The following is a 22190-nucleotide window of genomic DNA, read 5'->3' on the forward strand; positions in this document are numbered from 1 at the left end:
CGGTGAAAATACTATCGGAAAATTCTATCTGAAGATTCGTAGCTCTATATTGAGGCTGGGGAGTAGTTAGCGATTACTCACTCCATTCTAAATTAGCCAAAATTATAGAGAATTACCTAAATTTATGACATCAAATAGGTATACTATGAAAATATAATTAATGATGAAGGGTCAAATGATACTTATTTAGTATCATAAATGTTATCATTTTATTATATAAATTTGGTTAAACTTGAGATGCTTTGACTCTTAAAAAAGTTAGAATGACTTATAATTTGAGATGGATAGAGTATATAGTAAAAAGTGGCAGTGAATCCAAACAAACCACCTACTCATAGTGTACTAACCATTAGCATATTTTAGCAAGTTAAAGGCTACCGGAGATGCTAATTTTAGTTGATCCAGACAAGCTAAAACCAAATGCAAACTGGTTAGCTGAAGACGACCTACTGGATAGAGCATCCTTGGCATACAGCGACAACTCGAGGCATGCCAGTGATCAAATGCACAAGATCCTCCTACTGGAAGCTCTGACCATGCATCATCATCTTTTTTTCGCACCCAAAATAAAAGCATGAAGTAGTAGCACATGTTGGCATCCCGTCTTTGAAGATCAGGAGGCCCATCCGATACCACTGAACACTGATTGGGAGTTTCAGGTATTCAGCTGTAGAGCACACCACACACTCTAAACCTAGCTAACTGGAAATCGCCACCACATGTAACCGTTAACCAGTAGCATCTCCAATCAGAATTCAAATTGGGCCATGCTTCCAGGATCAGCATATGCCCAAAACTAAGGTGTCTCCTGACAACCTGGCTCGAAATAAAATTATGCAGAACATGTCTGTACCATTCCATACAGCGCGATACAGTTTGGCCTTTGAGATTTGCGCTGGATGAATAGCTCCGCTGACAATGTGCGTTACAGTTTCAGGAAGAATCTGATCACATAGTCACCTTCTTAGCCAAAGACGGGAATCTTCAGTTCAGTTTGAGATTCCTTGTGCAGGCAGTGATGTAATCGATATCCCCAGCATCAGGTGAAACATTTGCCGAAGAAGAGCCTTGTTCATTCAGTTCACTTTGGGATCGCACCTGAACCAAAGTAAATAAAAAATAAAAAATCTGCAAACTTTCGGAGTTTTTTTACTAAAATAGTAATGCAGTCGCTGGTTAGAATTTTTCACGCTCATTACTAAAATGAGTAAATGGTCTATTTAGGTTACAGCTTACACATACCAACTCCTTGCTCAAAAAACAATTAGTTACCTCAAGCACATTACTGGTTCTGGTTGTAACATTAGTAGACTAGCAGCAGTGGGATAGTTGGATGTATTAATCCTACTGCCATTCTTTTGTTGTTCTTTGAAAGGGTGTCAATTTCCATGATTCCCCAAAAAACCGTGGAGTTTAACATAATTAACATATTTCCAGTGCAAATACCACATGTATCTTTTCCACTAAAATAATAGGTAAGCACAATACAACAATGCATCAAACTAAAAACATGATCAAAAAGAGAATGACGATGTCAATGTAAACAGCTAATTTAGATAGATCAGAGGCAGCAGTGGAAAAGGTCCTGCAAGACAATACCCAAACCCTGTTGTTTCTGGAACGTGCAAGAGGTGTGCTCTTTTTGGCTTCAGCTCTACAAAGATCACTCTTTTGCTTAGCAATCACATGAGAGATAGTCTTGTCACTACTAGCATTAAAGAAACACCTCCGATCCTTTGCATTGCGAACTAAATCAGCCCAGATTGAGCCACTGTTTGATAAAGTTGTTGCATTTCCCAGGATCCATAGGCAATACCTGTAATTTAAGTTACTTGCTGAGGCAGATGAAAGAAAAAAAAAACAAGATTGGGTATGGATCACAGAAGATACTCAACATTAATTAGCAAATCTGTAGAATTGGATACCTTGCTCGGGTCAATGCCACGTTTGTGCGTTGTCTGTTTGAAAGAAAACCTACCATCCCATCTGAGTTAGACCTCACAGTTGATAAAATAATTATGTCTTCCTCACCACCTTGAAAGCCGTCAACAGAATTAACTTTTACTTCTATTTGATCAGACTTCATTTTCTCTATTTTTTCTTGAATTGCCAGAACTTGAGCAGTGTAAGGACAGATGACACCAACTGTAACTTTCGCTCTAGTTTTTGAGCAAGCTGCCAAAAGAGAAATATTTAGAAGAAGCATACACACTCATACCATATAAACCAAATAATATAGGTTCCAATTTCGGTGCATGTGTTTTAGACATTTAACCTTATGATAACCCATGAGAGCGACGTACATTGAAGAAAAGTACAAACATTGCAAAAGCAATTTCTCATATAAATTAGAAATAAGAATATTTTTGCTCCTCCAACCTAAAGAAACTTCAATTACAAGTAGAATACAAGTATAGATGTGAACCTTGACAGCAAGAATATAATAAGGTTAATCATATCATCAAACATAACTCTAATATACAGTCTTCATTCCTCATCCCAGTCACATTTTTCTAAAAAAAATCATGCTTCAATTTTTTTTTTTTTTTGAAAACATATCATGCTTCAAATTGATGCATGTTTCGCTGAAAAGCTGTTTTGGTATGATGTTTCAAGTTCCTCAACACAAGAAAATTAAGGTAGATAAGATTTAAAAAAGAATCATATGCGTAAGTAAATGAAGCGTCGATAGACAACACATGCCTTTTTGGAGATTGCGCAATATTTCTTCAACGACGACTACTTCAACCAAGTTTTTCCTGCTATGGCCAAGTTCACCGAATTCCTCCCTTCCTTCTTCAATATTTACAAATGAGTATGGACCAAACATAAAACCTGGAAGATACTTCTTTTGGTGTTCTCTTTGCATAACATTAGGAGCATCTGAGATTTTCCCATCATAAAAGCTGATGTTGGGAAAACTACTAATGGAAGGATGCATTCTATATTGCATATTAAGTAGATGCTTTTTGTGCCCAAGTGAACTCAACCTTTCGAAAAGGCTTCTTCCAAATAATGCATCCACACAAACCTGAAATGATCGTGAAAATTAGAAATTTTACAAAACAAGTGGCAAATCTGTTGCTTGCTAGATAATAGTTTAACAAAAGCATAAAAGTATATCAAGAACCAACCTTGCTTTTGACAGTCGCTGGCAATTGGCACTCATCACCAATTAGAACAGCATGCTTTAAGGTCCGCAACCTGCAGAGGGACCAGTGTTTCACATTCTTTCAACTGGGCAGCCTCATCAATGACAAGCAACTCTAGTTTCTGACTTGAGACTTTTGATGAGTGAGATACAGTACAGAAAATTATGGAAGCACTTTCAATGCAGAAATTGCGAATGATACGCTTTGAGGAAGTTACAGGAAGCTTCAAGCAACTTAACAGAGTGTTCAGTTTCTCAAGGCATTTCAACCTCGCTCTGCCAAGAGTGATTATAGTTTTCCAATGTTTCATCACACTAGAGTTTCTAGAATCGGATGCACCATTATTGTACAAGAAAACTTCCTTAACTTCATACCCAATATACCCCCGCTGAAACATGTTGTTGAAGTCTTCAAGCATTTCAAGAATTGAAAGGATATTGTTGTGATTCGGTTCCAAAATACTAGATCTCGGGACATGAGATAATAATTCTTTGAAACATCTTCTAGAATTCGTATAGATAATAGAAAACCTTTTTCTGCTATAAGAGAAGAAAGAAGGTTTATCACCTTCCTCTTGGTCTTGTAGATATTGGAGGTACTGGGTGTAACCATTCTCAAAAAGATCAGAAAGAGAAGATAGGCAGTGTCTCCATCCAGTCAGTGGTGCAAAGCAGCCAAGAAGCTTCCTTACACGGTCATGTACATATATCTCTTTGAGATCACCATCAACACACATGCGCTCCTTATTGCCAAGCAATAGAACATCTCCCAAGCACCTTTTATCAAAAGAATGCTGTTTGATCAACCTCAAGAAACGTGAAGCAACTTGTTTAACAGCAAGGTTTGTTGGTGCACATGTGAGTGTACCATGTTTCATTTCTCTCATTAACCACAGTAACACACTGATTGTTTTTGTCTTTCCTGTGCCAGGAGGACCCCAGATAAGGCTAAAACTGCTGCTGTTGCTGTTGCAATTCATTTCTGAAATACAATTCAAGACGGCATCATTCTGAGAATTGTTAAGGTCCATCGTAGACAGCTTGGTCCATATTTCCATGCTGTCAATTGAACCAACATCCTTTCTGAATGTCTGAAGAATATCTTGGACCTGATGAAATCAGAAAATGGTACAAATTAAATTACTCATTCATCACAGAAGTCGCAAATCTATCAACTGACTACTTTGATTATGATGTGAATGTTGCTGGATCCTTCATTTTCCAATTATGTTGGATATTTTCTTTTGTAGTGAAATATTCTAATAAACACAAAACATGGATGGTAATTCGACACTAATTTCTCTGTTCTTTAATTTCTGTCCTCTGCATGTTTGTCATCCAACTAGCACAATGACTTCTTCATATAAGGATGATTCAGAATAAGCATACCAGAGGATATTGCACCATCTTCTGTATGAGGCCTCTATTTCTTTTGACTGCTGTTTCATAGTCAAGGCAACGCCATATTCGGATGTATGTCACAATGTTGAGCAAATAAGCAGCAAAGAGTGAGTTCCTTTTCACATCTTGACGCTTGCCATCAGCAGCATCAATTTTGCCCGATGCTATGATCACATACTTAGATGGCGGTGTGTCATCGTCTTCATCCCCTCCTTCTGTTACGAAGGCAATATGGCACGGCTTCCCATCGCGAGCAATATCAGAAATATGACCCGGCTTCACATCAGACAAAATAATGATATCACCGACACTTGGAGCATAACATTCAGGCTGATTACATGACTTAGCAGCCTGAGAATCAGACGCAACAGAAATTTCATAAATTTTGCTGCCTTTCTTTTCTTCAATAGATGATATCCTGACAAAGGGCATGGTTGATATGGATTCCAGTCCGGACGACATCTCAGCTCTCAACTCCTCCAGCAATGAAGAGGCATATGACTCCAGGTAGCTCTTGAGGGAACTGAAAGTGAACGGTATCCTTTTCACCTGCATTACAAGCCTCACTATATTAAGCAAACAGCTGGATATTGAACCTAAGAAACTCAGTTGTCCTAAGTTAACCCATTCTATGTTTGACCAAGTTTGTGGAGAAGAATATTAACATCTAGCACATCAAAGAAGTAAAAAATATATTTCATAATGTATCTAATGAAACTTTTTGATGCCGTAAATACTATTATTCTTTTCTATAAACTTGATCAAACTTATGATGGTTTGACTTAGAACAAGTGAAAATTCACTGCAGTTCAGGACGTATAGTTAAAGTTTATGTGTTTGAAACAACTAAAATTCCATGTTAAAGAAACACACTGTAACAGAAACAGGAAGCATGACACTGTTCGTTTCAAAAAGAAGCATGACAATGCGCTACATCCTAGGCAAACCACATAATGTGATCTGCAGCTCCATATTATAATTTGCTTAACATTTCAAGAAAGTTGTTATTTTGCCCTCACACCATGAATTTGTTCAACTAAAATCTCAAGAAAATATATGTACCCCACGTCAATACTCATCTACAACACCACTGTAATACACTCTCAGGAATACATAGGCCAAAAAAGCAGCCACACTTTCCCGGGTCCTTCTACCATTGTGCATTTGGCGACTTGGCGTCAACTAGACTATCTGGTGAACGCAAATATAACGCCCAAAATAGGCAACTTTCCACAGTGAATGCTCGGGATAATAGGAAAGTCCGTAATACTCCTATACTAGCACAGAACAAGATACATTACTAAGTACTTCCTCTGTCATGCTAGGAGTGTCATTCTCACTTCTCAAGAAATCGAACATTTTCAACTTTGACCAAATATATACAAGAAATTATTAATATTTGTGATTCATAATAAGTATATTTAGAATTTTAGATATTTTCATAATAAGCTTATTTGAAGATACAAACGTTGTTAAATATTTTCTACCAACGTAATCAAACGTAGAAAGTTTGCTTCGTACAAAATCCTAGGCGATTTTCTTTTTGAGACCGAGGGAGTACTCCTAGATTGAACAAGATACATTACGAGAACAGCACGCAAGCATGAAGCATTAATGCCCGCCCAGCAAAGAACTGATCGAGGATATCAATAGATTCCTACAAACCTTGTCCTTGAAGAGGCCCTCGTTCATGACATCCTCGAGCCTCCAGGACAGTACCACGTCCACGAGGTTCGGCCACTCCACACCCGCGTCCTCTCTCCGCGCGCCGCGGCCGCGGCCACCGCCACCCCGTCCGATCATCTCTAACGGGCGGCGCCGTCGCAAGGGAGACTCGAAACCTAGCTTGCTTCTGCCGAGCGCACCAAAATTTGGCGGAGGCGGGCCAACGCGCCCGTCCTCTCCGTGTCCGTTGTGTTAATGAGCGAATGAAAAGAAGAGGGGCCTGGACCTAGAGGAAAGCAGAGCAGGGAGGAAAGGCACGCAAAAGCGAAATGGGGCGGGCTTCTTCGGAGGGTTCGCTGGTTGCCTCCACCAGTACTCGTGCTCTGACGGTCTGAGCTGACCGTCACCGACTTGGGTTTCCGAGACTGTTCCGCCGCTTACCTAAATCACCGACTTGGGTTTCCGAGACTGTTCCGCCGCTTACCTAAATCAGCCTGTTCGCTTATTGGGTTCAGTCAGCCTAAACCAGTCAACCAACAGTGTTTTTCTCTTACAATAAATTAGCACCAACCAGCCTAAACCAGCCCAGAAACCAACCAGCGATCAGGCCGACTCGGAAATTGACAGACGGCTACAAAGACGTACTCCCATGTCCTAAAAGAAAATACAATCTCGTTTCTTAATGAGTTTTATATAAAACAGTGCTAATATTATATCCTCAATAAATTTACTAGAAAAATATTACGCATCATAAACATTATTTTTTATGTAGCTAGTTGAATTGAAAAATCATTGACTCATCAAAACGTGATATATGCATTTTTTTTTTTGAGTTATGCAACACTTGGGTGTTGGGACACCCGATTCCCCCTACTGTTCATCTCTTCCTCTCCCATGCCACTGCGAGGTGGCGGAGCTCCGGCCAAGCACTACCGCGCCCGCGGCGGCCTGCCTCTTCGCCTCCCCCGCTACTTTCTTCTCCAACTCTGTCGAACGGGCGCGCTCCCCTGCCCTGACCTGGTCCGGCCGCCGCTACCACCGCCAGGGCCCCTAAACTGCCCAGCCACCATCGCCACCGCCTGGCTTACCTGCCTTCCCCCGGCTAGCCCCTTCTATACCCGCCAGAGTTTGAGAAGAAAGAAGGGGAGAGGCTCGCCTGAAACCCTAGCCATCGCCGTCGTCGTCTTCGTCTCCGGTGGTGGTGGAGGAAGAGGCCGTCTACCTCGTCGGCGGCGGCACCGCCAGAACCCCGCCGGAGGGGAGAGAGGAAGGAGCTGCGGGCACGCACGTCGCGAGATCGGATGGCCTCCACCGCATGGATGACGGACTCAAAATCGCGTGTCCGGAGCTGCTAAAACAACCTAGTGTTGTTTAGCATTACTCTTTTTTTATATAGAGAAAGCTAATACCAGTGCTGTGAGAATTAAGTAGAAAGTCACAACGGCCAAAAAAAAACGAATAGCAACAGAACACCATACAAGGCTGCGGATCGATCAAAGTCTCATGGGTCAAGCAAAGTCTTTCCTAGAATTCCTGCAGTGTCTTAGCGGCTAAGTTATCATAATATACTAGTACCAGGTGCCTCAGAAAAATACAACATCGTAGGGAAAAAGCAGATGCGAGAAGTGGAACCCAAAAGTCGAATCTCTAGCTTCGCTTCTTTCGTGTCATTTCATTTTCTTACACAAGGTATGGATTGTAAATGGAGATTACGAGCATATATAACACAACAATAAAGACATTAGTCACCACGTCGCCAATTATTAGCTTGAAAAAGGAAACGCCAATTGACTGTTGAAATGACGCCGCTGCTGCCGCGAGGTCCAGGACCAGGATACCAGCCAGAGGCAGCGCCTGTAATCAAATGATGCCAGCAGCAGCCTAAGCGTGAGCGTGATAAAGGATCCTAGGGTTGAATAAAATGGTAAAGCAATTGCTGTTTAAATTGATGTTTTTTTTTAATTTGAAAGTACTCCTGTGCTTGTTTAGTTACCAATCAAATTCCTAAAAAGTGCTACCGTGATCATCACATCGAATCTTACGATACGTGCATGAAGCATTAAATATAGACGAAAAAACTAATTACACAGTTTGGTTAAAAATTACGAGACGAACATTTTGAGCCTAATTAGTTCATGATTAAATACTAATTACCAAATAAAAACGAAAGTGCTACAACAGGCAAATTCCCAAAAATCACGAACTAAGGGGGTGTTTGGTTTCTTAGACCGGATTTTAGTCCCTGTCCCATCGAATGTTTGGACACATGCATGGAGTATTAAATATAGACAAAAAAAATAACTAATTACACAGATTGCGACTAATTTGCGAGACGAATTTTTTAAGCCTAATTAGTCCATGATTTGACAATGTGGTGCTACAGTAAATATGTGTTAATGACGGGTTAATTAGGCTTAATAGATTCGTCTCGTAAATTAGTCTCCATCTATGTAATTAGTTTTTAATTAACTTATGTTTAGTCCTCCTAATTAGCATCCAAACATTTGATGTGACACGGATTAAACTTTAGTGCCTGATCCAACACCCCCTAAACACAGCCGGATACAAACAACACTGTTGGACCCGACGGTTTGAAAGCATCACACCATGATGATGTGATCGACGGAGTTGACGTGCAGTGCCGCTGGTGCGGGTTGCATAGCTCTCGGCTCTCTTGCGTCAGGCCGTCAGTATGGGCAAGATATGACCCCAGCTGAAATCACCGTCAGCGCATAGAGATCAAAAAGAAATTTTACTAAAATCAGTTTATGTCACAGAAAAACGTAATAAGAATTAAAAAGTCAATGGGCACTGTCTCGTACCGGTTCGTTAAAAATAATCTTGTTTTAAAACAGGTGCTATTTGTATAGGAGGAATTTCGAATAAAAAAATATAGGAATCAACGAATAGAGCACTCGGATTCTTGTAGCTAGATGGCAATTTCATAGGGGAAAAATAATTCACATTCCAATCTTTTTTCCTACACGATCGTTGAGTACTTCCTCCGTCCCTAAATAGTTGTCGTTTTTTATTTCCGTATCATAAGTTTAACTAAATTTGTAAAAATACGTGCAACATTTGTATCTACAAATAATTTACTATGAAAATAGATTCAACGATTTATCTAAAACTATTAATTTTATACTATAAATATTAATATTTTTATATAAATTTAGTCAAATTTTTTTCTCGAAAAACAAAAACGATATTTATTTCGGGATTGGGGACTAAAGGCAACTTAGGCCCTGTTTGGATCTCTCCATGTTTTTAAGAATCTAGCTTTTAGAAACTGGGCTGGGATCAAACAGACCAGTTTTTACTGCCTAGTTTTTGCTAGATTCTTAAAAACCAAGCAACTGTTGATACCTAGCTTTTGTCAGTTTCTTATGACCTAGTGAGCAATAAATGAAGTCATATTCTTAAAAACTGAGGATCCAAACACCCCCACCAAATTTTACTCAGAATCTAGATTTTAGAAACTAGAGGCAAAAATTAGTTTTTAAGAATCCAAAACTGATCCAAACGTAGCCTTAATTTTGACCACTCAAGCGCATGCGTTGATGCATGTCACAAGAGTGAGCCATTACTATTTTCTGAAAACTTCACTGTTATTATCGTAGTAGAGTACTAGAGTTGGAAGGGTGTGTATAGTAGAGTCATAAGGGTGCAGTAGTTGCCAATTTGCAGCATGTTTGTTTGGCTGTGACTTGTCGTAAATGATCGTAAATTTTTAGTCAGAATAGTATTTTTCTCTCACACAAATCAGGCAGCTGTACTTCTTCACGAACCAGCAACGAAACGAACCAGCCAACCGAATAGGTTGTTGATTTTTAAGTACTCCCTCCGTCCTTAAAAGAATAATCAATTTCTAGCAACTTTAGCATAGATTAGCAAACAAGGAAAAAGACTATGTTACCTGTGGCTGGACATCAATAGTCTGTTCGTTTTGCTAAAATTTAGCTTATGTTGAAAGAGGAAATCATTATTTATTCGCTAAAAAGCACCGCTGAAAAAGTGCTGCAAAACAGGGCTAATCCAACCCTCGAATTGGATTTCAGGGACAGCGGGTACCCGTTCTGTCTTAAAATAAATGTCGCTATTATATTTATGGCGGTCAAAGTTTTTTATATTTAACTAGATTTAAACAAAGTATTAATAATATTTATATTAATAAATAAGTTTATTATAAAATAGATTCAACGACTTTACCGGCCTCTGGTTTGTCCAGGGTCAATTTGCTGACGACTGATGCTGAACTTATCCGATTGTGTGTTGCAAAAGGGAGTCGCGTGACAAGTACTAGGTGCCACTATACAAGTCCACGCCTATCATTTTTATACAGCAACTTTATACTATTTCATATAAGCCGATTTTGTTGGCTGGTGAATTTTCTCAGCCACAAACGTCCCATTATGCAGCCTAGCAGAGCAAATGGAAGACTCCACCGGCGGCTTCCGTATCGTGTCCAGACGTGCGGTCCGGCCAGAGCCGGCAAGCTCGCCGGACGTCTCGCCGTCGGAGCCCCAGATCATGGAGCTGACGCCGTGGGATCTCCAATACATTTCGATCCACTACATCCAGAAGGGCGTCCTTCTGCACAGGACCCAGACAACAGGAAGCGCACTCGCCGACGACCTCGCCTTGTCGTTCGCGCGTGCCCTGGGCCGCTTCTACCCGCTGGCCGGCCCGTTTCGTCGTCACGGAGGTCAGCGGCGGCGCATCCGGTTCCGGTGCGTGTCTCACCGTGTCGCTCAGCTGCAGCAACGACGGGGCTGAGTTCGTCCACGCGGTGGCGCCAGGGGTTTCGATGAGCGACATCATCTCCCCGCGCTACTTCCCGCCGGTGCTGCGGTCCTTCTTCCCGTCCAACGGGATGCTGTGTGGCGACGCGATGCTGGAGCCCCGCCCACTGCTAGGCGCGCAGGTCACCGAGCTCGCCGACGGCGTGTTCGTTGCCTTGTCGCTCAATCACGCTGTCGCCGACGGGACCACTGTTCTGGCACTTATTCAACACCTGGTCGGAGATCCACCGCAGTGGTGGCCGCGGCTGCGAGCTGTCCACACCGCCGCCGGTGCTCGGCAGATGGTTCCCTGACGCATGCCCTGTGCCGGTCACCCTACCGTTCATGAAGGTGGAGGACATCATCCAGCGCGTCGAGTTCCCACCGGTACGCGAGTGTTTCTTCCACCTCTCGACGGCGAGCGTAAGGAACCTCAAGGCCAAGGCAAACGCCGAGATGACCGGCACGGCACAGCCACAAGCAGACCCCATCTCCTCACTGCAGGCCGTGCTTGCGCACCTCTGGCGCGGTGCGTGCCGAGCCCGCCGCCTCCCGCCTGACCGGGAGACGATCTGCCTGCTGCCCGTAGGATGCCGAGGAAGGGTGCAGGGCGTGCCGCAGCACTACATGGGCAACGCCGTGGCGCTCGGCGTGGCCAAGTGCACCGTCGCCCATGTCATGGACAAAGGGCTGGGCTGCACGGCGTGGCTGCTCAACCAGGCCGTGGCGTCCTTCGACGAGGCCAAGACGAGGGGACGCGCTCGCGTCCTGGCATCAGAAGCCACACATCCTGTACCTGGAGGCGTCCGGCGACGGCGATCCTGCGGATATCGTGGTTGCGGCCTCGCCGCGGTTCGACGTCTACGGAAATGACTTCGGGCGGGGCACGCCGGTCGCCGTTCGGAGCGGCGCCGGGAACAAGATGGACGGCGTGGTGACCGTGTACCCGGGGCGTGATGGTGGTGGGAGCATGGGGGTGGAGCAGGAACGAAAACGGTACGGATATTTTCCGACAGTATTCGAAACCGAATCCGTTCGGAGGGATTGAGATCTGTCCGTATCCGAGTCCGGATATCCAATATCCGATACCGTATCCGTATCCGAATACTCAAATCGCATATTTATGATGTCGATATCCAATCGTATCCTATCCGACATAGTTGACACTATCCGTATTCGAATCCGAATCCGGACAGAAATATGAAAACAAATGTAATATCGGTGATATCCGTCTGTATCCGATCCGTTTTCATCCCTAGGGTGGAGGTGTGCATGTCTCCGGAAGCGCTCGCCAGGCTCACAGCCGACAGGGAGTTCATGGAGGTAGTGGACATGGCGTGAGATTGTTTACTTAGGCTGTGTTTAGTGGGTTGAAATTTAGGTAATTTGGCTACCGTAGTACTTTTGTTTTTATTTGGCAATTAGTATTCAATCATAGACTAATTAGGCTCAAAACGTTCGTCTCGCGATTTCCAACCAAATTGTGTAATTAGTTTTTTTTTCGTCTACATTTAATACTCTATGCATGGATCGTAAAATTCGATGTGATGGCTACTGTAGTATTTTTTGGAAAAACTTTTTAGAACTAAACGTGGCCTTAGCGCATGTTTAGTTGGCCCAAAGTTGGAATTTGGGCTACGGTAGCACTTTCATTTTTATTTGACAAATAGTGTTCAATCATGGATTAATTAGGCTCAAAACGTTCGTCTCGCAATTTCCAACCAAATTGTACAATTAGTTTTTTTTCGTCTACATTTAATGCTCCATGCACGTATCACAAGATTCGATGTGATGAGTACTGTAGCACTTTTTGGAATTTTTTTTTTGGTAGGAACTAAACACGCGCTTAGTTTTTTTTCTCTGTGTAGTTGTGCTAGTACAAGTATAAACATTCCATAACGGTCGCTCGCCAGGCTCACAGCCGACTGGGAGTTCATGGAGGTACTGGACATGGAGTGAGATTGTTTACTTGATTTTTTTTTCTCTGTCGTGTTGTACTAGTACAACTGTACAAGCATAACCATTCCATCGTGCTACTATCGGAACGTCCGTGCGTGACTCTGCGTCCGGACATAACTTCCCAGGAGTGGGCAACAAACAATAAAACAAATCCCTATTTCCTCGTGCTTGCCCATCCCACCTGAGCCCACCCCCACCTCCTTGGTGCTTATCGGAACCGCCCGGCCCCAAAGCAGCCATGACTACTCATCCGTCGGCTCCCTTCTCCAGAGCGTGCTCGTCGGACTGTTGCGTCGTTTCCTTTCTCCGTCGCTAGCCGCACCGCGCGTCTCGCTCCCTGCTCACCTGCGTGGCAGGCACCTAGGTCGCTCGGCGTGGCTGCTCATCCATTCGCCCCTTCCTCAATGTGCGCTCGTCAGGCTGCCACGTCGTGCCTTTCCCCATCGCCGGTCCGTGCCACACGCCCTCACTCCCTGCGCCGCTCACCTACATGGCAGCGACCTACGTCGCGCGCTCCCTCGTCGTTCGTCCATCGCCCATCGCCATTGGGCGTGCCGTTGACCCCGCCATGGCCGCTGGGGCACACGTGTCGTGGCGCCTCATGTCTTCTTCGGCCGAGCCATGGGTACCCATGAGCGTGGCCGATGCTGGTGGTGCTCACGCGCCGTGGCTCGTCGCCGGCTCCTACCCCGATGGCCAGAATCGACTGGCTCGGCCTTCCCTCCCCTATGTTGCATATATACATTTCAAGTGTTTTAGACTTTACAGATGTATGTTGTAATTATTGCATCTTGATATTGCAAAAGTAGATCGAAGATGTTACATATGTTGTAAGTCTTTTAGAGGCATAAACGTTTGTTCAAAATGTTTCATTTGCTTCCAGACTAATGTTGCATTTTTTTATCTGGATATTGCATATGTTCCACAGATATGTTGCAACAGTATGTCCAGATGTTTCGGCTGTTTTAGTTTTATGTTGCAACAAGTGGTTTCATGTTGCAAGTTATAAATCTGGATGTTTCGTGTGTTTCACACACATGTTGCAAGTGCATGTTCTAAATGTTCCATCTACTTTCAGACGTATGCTGTATTCAAATGTTTTCATGTTGCAAATGTTTTATGATGTACGACCGGAGGCGAGTGGACTGGGCGCACGGCGCGCCGGGGGCTCGGCGGACGGGGGCGCTGGGGGCGATGGACGGTGGTGCTACGATCGGGACACGCTGGGGGCGTGCTCGTCCTCAGCTGCCCATCCCAGCTCCTGAGTGCTGTCCGCGCGGAGAGAGAGGAGGGGGTCAGGGGCGACCAGCAGGCGTAGACACAGGGCGAAGTGAGCGCGTAGGACGGGCCGAAGGCGGACGGGGCGGGCTGCGTGGACGTCCGAGCGCTAGCCACGCCCAGAAACATTTGGTCAACAACTCTTCAAAAAGAGAGTACATTACAAGAATAGCTACAAGTATTTGTCCAAATTTATTTTTAAAACAACAGTTTTTGTTTGGATTATTTGAATTCATACCATTATAATTTTCGATGTTTGGATAAACACTGTTACTATTCGCCGATTTTGAAGCATGCCATTACAATTCTCCGTTTACCACAAAAATGTCACTGAATACGTATGGACACAGCCTGGGCCCAGCCGCAGGCGTATACGAAGACGTATACTTCATCTCCCCTGTCACTGGCATGTGGGCTCCATATGTCATCTTTTTCTTCCTCTCCTCCTCTCTCTCTCCATCCCGACGCGGCCACGGCGGGCGCTGCAGGCGGCGGCGGCGGCGGGCTTGCGGACGAGCCGACGAGCCGCTGTCGTGACAGCCGAGCAGCAGGACGCGGCTCGTGCGGAGCTCACCGCCCAGGCGGCACGCCGAGGACGCGGGCGGCGCGATGCTCGCGGCCTGACCGACGTGCTGCTGCTGCTCGGCGTCGATTGGAGCACTCGTCGTCGCAGCCACCGCCGCCCAGAACCAGTCCCCGACGCTGCTCATCGCCGACGAGCACATCTTTCCTCAGCAGCCTCGCCAGCTCGCCGCGCGCCCGCCCGCGGCTACCCGTGCTCGTCGATCAGGCTGCGACCGCGGCTTCGCTTTTTTGTGTTGGCCGCGTGCTGGCTGGATCTCGGCAGCCGAGCTCGGGCACCTCGTGGGCCCAGGAGGGGGCCGTCATCCATCACCGTCCAACGCACCGACGAAGATGACCGGTGAAGCAGAGGAGGCTGGGGTCCATGGCGTCGTGCACGCGTCCGCGCGCATGCCAGTGATGGCAGAGGGCCTAGGGCTCTACGTGGCCGCCCAACTGCTCGGCTCTGCGCTCATCTTCCGCACCGGCACCAGTGGCGTGCCCGTGCCCGTGTACGCGCTAGGCCAAGCATCGGCACACTCCAGGGGCTGCTCATGGAGGCCGTGCTCACCTTCTCGCGGCCATGGCGGGCGGAGCTCCCGCACGGCCACGGCGGAGCAGAGCTCGAGGCGCACGCGTTCGCCGTCGCCATGGCCGTCCGGGGGCGAGGCTGACCACCATCTGCGCGAGGCCGAGCTCCTTGGCGGCGTCTCCATTGCTGCTCGGCGTGCTGCTGCCGACGTGCTGCTGCTACTGCTCGCGTGCTGCTGGCGTGCTGCTGCTGCTCGCTGTGGCCGTGGCCGCGTCGGGATGGAGAGGAGGAGATGAAGAAGAAGAAGATGACATGTGGGGTCCGCGTGTCAGTGACAGGGTGATGAATTATACGTCTTCGTATACGTCTGTAGTTGGGCTCAGGCTTTGTCCATGCGTATTCAGTGGCATTTTTGTGGGAAACGAAGAATTGTAATGGCAATGCTTCAAAATAGATGAATAGTAATGGCGTTTCTCCAAACATCAAAAATTATAATGGCATGAATCCAAATAACCATTTTTGTTTTGGATGGAGGGAGTACCGGAATATGGGATACTAGTATACTACTATCCCTTGGTGTCGGTTTGCAAGTCCTATAGGACCTGCATTTATTACTATTCATGAAATGTAATCTTTGTGAGTTTAAATGAAGAAATAATACTTGCTCCATTGATTCCTCTACTTTTATCATTTTTTTCTTTCCATACCATTTAGTTAGGGTTATCATATGCGAGGTTCAGAAATTTGTGCGATGAAATGTGTATGAAACTGACCTTGTGCTTGCATGCTCAGATGCTCTAACTGAAAATGAAAGCACGAATTTATATAGTCCTAACAAAGGAATACCTTAGCAAAAGAATATATATCTGCATTGTATATCTGTTTAATGCAGGACTTTTTGAAAAAGTTACCACGACATTGGAAATCACCAGCCAAAACGCAATTCTAAACATGAAATCCTAAAGCCTCTTTACTCAGCTAGACGCAGGGAGCGTAATGCACCGCAAATGTCAGCTTCGTATGCACACCACGCAGCAGGGAAGTGCACGTCAAACTCTGATCCAAATCCAACTGCGGCGGCATTCCGCCACGGAGTGATGGGAGAAGAAACTCCCGCGCTGTCTCCCCAGTTGAAGAAGCAGCGGCGATCCACGGCGTCCTGGACCAGTTCCTCCCAGATGGAACCGCTGCCGCACAGGGTCGCCGCGTTGCCCAGGGCCGTGTTTAGTTGGAGGCCGATTCGGCGCCGCCGGATTCGGCGGCACTGTTTATGCATTGTAGTGTTTTGTTTTTATTCGGTAATAATTGTCCAATCGTTGACTAATTAGGCTCAAAACGTTCGTCTCGTAGAGTACAACCAAACTGTGCAATTAGTTTTTGATTTCGTCAACATTTAGTACTCCATGCATGTACCGCAAGTTTGATGTAACGGAAAATTTTCTTTTTGCATAGTGCCAAATTCTGAAAAATAGGGGAACTAAACATGGCCCACGATCCAGAGGCAGTGCCTGCACCCACCAAGAACATGAAAGAATAGGACTCAGTTGCTGTCTCGTCTGTTTTTTGTCCTGAAAATACAGCGGTTACCTCGCCCTCGTCAGAGCGACGTGGGCGCGTCGGTGATTGGACAGGAAGCCGATGGATCCTGCACTGTTGGACCGGACGGTTGACAGGATGATGATGTCTTCGTCGCTGCCTTGGAATCCATCCACAGAGTTGACGCGCAGAGTCAGGGGATGCATGGCTTTGGCGTCCCCTATCTTCTGCTGAATCGCCTTCACCTGAGCAGCGTATGGGCAGATCACGCCAAATAGAAACTCCTTGCCGGCTGCTGATACCAGCTGCGTACATAGCCAAAGAGATTATTCTCTCTCTCTCGAAACACTATTAATCATTCAAAATCAGCTGGTAAAGTTTCAGCTTGTTTCAGTGTATTCCTTCTCACAGAACACCATTGAATCATCCAAAATTTACTGTGCACTCTACCGGCCGAACACGCCCTAAAACGGATGGCAACAGAAACTCTATTTGAGCAGCATTTTTTTTTCAATTGTGAGAATATAAAATCTAGTAGATATAAATATGAACTCAGTTACCTATTTTTAAAGCGTCCAATATCTCCAATATGACAGCTACCTCGGCCATGTTTCGCTTGCTCCGGCCAGAATCTTCTCTTCCGTCGACATTGATGAATAAGGCCCAAACATTGCAGCTTGAAGGTACTTACGCGTGTGGCCCTCCTGCGTGACATTCGCGCCGTCCAAAATTTTCTTGTCGTAGAAGCTCAAGTTTGGGAAGATGCTTATAGAAGGGTGCATCCGGTACTGAATGTTCAGAAGGTGCTTCTTCTGTCCCAGCGCGCTTAGCCTCTCAAACAGGCTCCTGCCCAGCAATATGGTGTCTGAAACCTGCCAGAATTAAGATTGCCAAAGCTCAATTTTGCCCAGCAATACAAACTACAAGCATTGCCCAGACAGATGCGATAGTGCACGAACATAAGTAAGCGCTGACCGTACCTTGCTTTTCACAGTTGCTGGTAGTTGACACTCATCGCCAATAAGAACAGCGTGCTTCAGTCCAGAGAGTTGCATTGATATGAGGGACTCACATTCCTTCAGCTGCGCAGCCTCGTCGATGAGCAGCAGATCCATCTTCTGATTATTCAGTTTGGGCGAGCCAGACACCGTGCAGAAAATAAAGGGCGCGCTTCCAAGGCAGAACTTCTTGATTCTGAAGTCAGAGCGTGTCACGGGAAGCTTCAGCACCCGGAGGAGAGTTCTCGTGACGTCTAGGATTCGTGCCTTGCTTTGCATAAGATCTTGAGTGAACTCTGATTTGCCCGCTTCATCGTTTCCGACGATCTTCCTTCCAAGCAACTTGCTAAAGTTTTTGAGCATTTCCATCAGTAGGACAATGTTCTTGTAGTTGCGTATCAAATATCTGATGGAGCCTCGACCTGACGAAAGATGTCTCAGCCACTTTTGTCCCGACATTCTGCAAGCAAGCTCCTTGGTACTGACACGTGACTGTTCTTGGTTCTCCCAGGAACGATTCTAGTGAAACAAGGCAATGCCTCCAACCCGTCGCTGGCGAGAAGCACTTCTTGAGCCTCTTCACGCGAGTGTCGAGGAAGATCTCGCCCAGGTCAGCGTCGACGGCCAAGCGTTCCCGGTTGCCGAACAGCAGCAGGTCGCCGTGGCACACTCCGTCCTTGGCGGCGTGCTGCTTCCACAGCGCCAGGAGGCGGGACGCGACCTGGCTGATGGCGGTGTTGGTGGGCGCGCACGTCAGGACGCGGCATTTGGTCTGGCTCGTCAGAAGCAGGAGCAGCAGCACGCTGATCGTCTTGGTCTTGCCTGTTCCGGGCGGGCCCCAGATGAGGCTGAACTTGTTCACGCCCTCCCGCTGCCGCACCGCCTTGACGCAGCTCAGGATGGACTCCGTCTGGGAGCCGTTGAGCTTGAACGTGGACAGTTTGTCCGCCACGTCTGCGTCCGCCGCCGGTATCTAGCCGAGCTGGAGCCGAGGGAGCAGCCCGAAACGATGTGCTCAGCTGAACAAGATGTTGGAAGCGAGGGTGACCACCGAGTTCTCGATCTTAAAGCTGGCTAGCAGCCGGTTCGGCTTGTTATCACGAGTTTGCGCTCCATATGAGCTAGATTCACCGAAACTACAACATATAAGATATTTGACCTTCCTAACCGAAAAGATTAGCCTCATAAGTAGAGGTTCTCCCGTCTTATATGTTGCGCTCTACCATCATCGCTACACAATGTGGGACTAAACCCCAACAATCTTGTCCTTAGTCATACAAGATTTTTTATCGGGTTTAGCTTTTTTTTTTACCTTGGACGGCTCTGAAACAACTTGTCAGAACCAGTGGTGACCACCGAGTTTATGATCTTGGAGCTGGCTTGCAGCCGGTGGTTACCAGAAGCCTGTGCTCCCACAGGTCTTAGGTTCACGGAAGCTACAACATAAAAGGCCTTGAGTCTTCCCAACCCAAAAAACTAGCCTCATAGGTGAAGATTCTCCCACCTTATATGTTGTACTTCCCCACCATCGCTACACGATGTGGGACTAAATCACAATAATTTTCTCCTTAGTCACACATCGGGGTGCCCCCGCCATATGTGACGCTCGAAATTTTATCAGGTTTAGCTTTTTTTACTTTGGACGGCTCCGAAACCACTTGTTGGAACTGGTGGTGACCATCGAGTTCATGATTTTGAAGCTGGCTTAGCCGGTCCGGCTCGTTACCACGAGCCTGCACTTCCATAGGTCTCAGGTCCACCGAAGCTACAAAATATAAGGTCTTGTGCCTTTCCAACCTAAAAAACTAGCCTTATAGGTAGAGGTTCTTCCACCTTATATATTGTGCTCCCTTACTATCGCTACACGATGTGGGACTAAAACCCAAGACAAAAAGGTCAGCCAGGTAAGGAAAGACAATGCATACGACAAACGAGAATACGTGCGTACCGTTAGACATGAGCGTGCGTGCGTACCTGTGCGTCGCCGGCGACCACCTTGACGAGGGTAGGGTTTCTCTTCACGGCGAAGTCATAGTCCAGGCACCGCCAGATGCGCGCATAGGGTATGACACTGATGTTGGGGTTTAGTCCCACATCGTGTAGCGATGGTGGAGGAGCACAACATATAAGACGAAAGAACTCCACCTATAAGGCTAGTCTTTTGGGTTGAGAAGGCCTAAGGCCTTATATGTTATAGCTTCGATGGATCTAGGATCTGTGGGAGTGCATGCTCGTGGTAACGAGCCAGGCCAGCTGCAAGCCAGCTCCAAGATCGAGGACTCGGTGGTCACCTCCGATTCCAACAATTGGTATTGGGAGCCCATGGTCAAAAAAATCTAAATCCGATAAAAAATCTCGAGCGTCACATATGACAGGGGCACCCGATGTGTGATTAAGGGGAAGATTGTTGTGATTTAGTCCCACATCATGTAGTGATGGTGGGGAGCACAACATATATGTCATATTCGGCTTACCCCATATTCGGCTTGTTCGGCTTGTTTTTTCAGTCGAAACAATGTTTTTCTCTTACAATAATTCACTCAGAACAGTGTTTTTCAGCCAAGATTCAGACCAGCGAACGGGGCCATAAAGCAAAAGAACCCACACTTATGAGGCTAGTTTTTTGAGTTGGAAAGGTCGACCCAAAACCTTATATGTTATAGCTCCTGTGGACCAGAGATATGTGGGAGCATAGACTCATGGTAACAAACTGGACCGGCTGCAAGCCAGATCCAAGACGAAGAACTCGATGGTCACCGCCGTTTCCGACGGCTGTGCAGACTGACAGCGCGCGTATAGCAGCTCGCGTCTTCGATTTTCCTAGACGCTCTGATCTCAAAGCCGTACCCGTTGCGGCGACATCCTGGACGCGCGCGACACAGTACGAGCGGCCGCCGCTCCACGCGAGCGAGGCCGACCGGCGAGGCATGCCGTCCAAGAGCACGATGATGTCACCGGTGCACGGCGCCGCACGACGCGATCCACGGCCGCGGGCAACCGTGGCCCGGTACACCAAGCCGAAATTCCTCAAGCTCTTGCCAATGCTGGGCACCAGGGACCGTATGGGCACGGCCGATGGTGGTTGGGCAGCGGCTCCAGGTTAGAGCTCATCTCGGCCCGCATCTCCTCCAGCAGCGGGATCCTGAACGCGTCCAGGTAGTTCTTCAGCCCGAAGAATCTGTCAGGTATCGTGCTAGCCAGCCACAGAGCATGGGCCACGGGCCGCGTGCTTAATCAGAGACCAGCTTCTTCATACGGCGTGCAGTAACCACTTGGCGAGAGCGATGTGAAGGGGGAAAAAAAGTTTGCGATGCAGAGCGACTACCACCGCGATCGACGAACGACGGAACGAGCTAGTAGATGCAAAGAGCATAGTGATCGTCGAACCTTGTCTCTGAAGAGGTCCTGGTTCATGACGTCTTGGAGGGACCAGGAGAAGATGAGATCGACCAGCTCGTCGTCCAGCCGCTTCTTGCCCGCATTCGCCGCTCCCTTGCCCTTCCTCCCCATCATCGTCCACGGCTCGAGATGCGATCCGGATGCCCTAGCCTTCACCGTGATGGTGGATCATCATCAGTCAGTTATTCGTGAGCCCTGAGCCGCGGTTCATCGTCTCGGCACACCAGCTATCTACAAGTAGTGTAGTGCTCCCGCATTGATGGCGACGGCTCGTTCCGCTCCTTGGCTCCGGCATCCATTGGTTGCCCAGGATACGGCGCGGCACGTATCATCTCATCTCCTCTGGTACCGTGCGTCGAATACGAGACAGTATCGAGGGGCCAGCGCTGCGTCGAATACGAGACGGTCTCTGCGAGACTAGCGGTGGACCCAGTTCTCCAACTCGTGAATCGTGATTGGCATTTGACGGGCCGAGCTAAGAGTACTGGGCCTCATTTCTCGGCTAAAAATAGACTGGCGGGGGACTTCACGACAGGCCGAGAGAGAGTCCTAGTCCTAAACGAGCCGAGCTGGGCTGTGCCGATTTGGTAGGCCTGCTCCGTCCACTGTGGATTTGCCTAGTCACTCTAAATTTTCATTTTATTTTAAAACAGAAAAAACTAATATTTTCATAATAGTATATATACTGAACTAAACTTTCAGAAACTAGCTAGCATTTTTCGTCAAGTCAGCAACCATGGCTAACAAATGAACATGGCACACCATATGTGTTGGCGTAATTAAATAGATATTTTTTACATGTGTGGATACTAGGCTAAACCCTTGCGCAAAAAAGAGAGGCTAAACCACGCCATTTTGCTTGGTGTGAACTGTAGAGAAGTGACGCCACCTAATGAAGAGTCACACCATGTTTTTTTTTCCGATAATGC

General features: G+C 46.6%; 3 pseudogenes; 1 reads left to right on the plus strand and 2 right to left on the minus strand.

Annotated features, from left to right (window-relative positions):
* Window positions 1–333: 333 nt before the first annotated feature.
* On the minus strand, window positions 334–6423 carry LOC136498162 (helicase SEN1-like; annotated as a pseudogene).
* Window positions 6424–10590: 4167 nt separating this feature from the next.
* LOC136497733 (protein ENHANCED PSEUDOMONAS SUSCEPTIBILITY 1-like) lies at window positions 10591–12184 on the plus strand (annotated as a pseudogene).
* Window positions 12185–16298: 4114 nt separating this feature from the next.
* LOC136496052 (helicase SEN1-like) lies at window positions 16299–20791 on the minus strand (annotated as a pseudogene).
* Window positions 20792–22190: the final 1399 nt, after the last annotated feature.

Source organism: Miscanthus floridulus, chromosome 12, assembly GCF_019320115.1.
Source record: "Miscanthus floridulus cultivar M001 chromosome 12, ASM1932011v1, whole genome shotgun sequence".
Lineage (NCBI taxonomy): Eukaryota > Viridiplantae > Streptophyta > Magnoliopsida > Poales > Poaceae > Miscanthus > Miscanthus floridulus.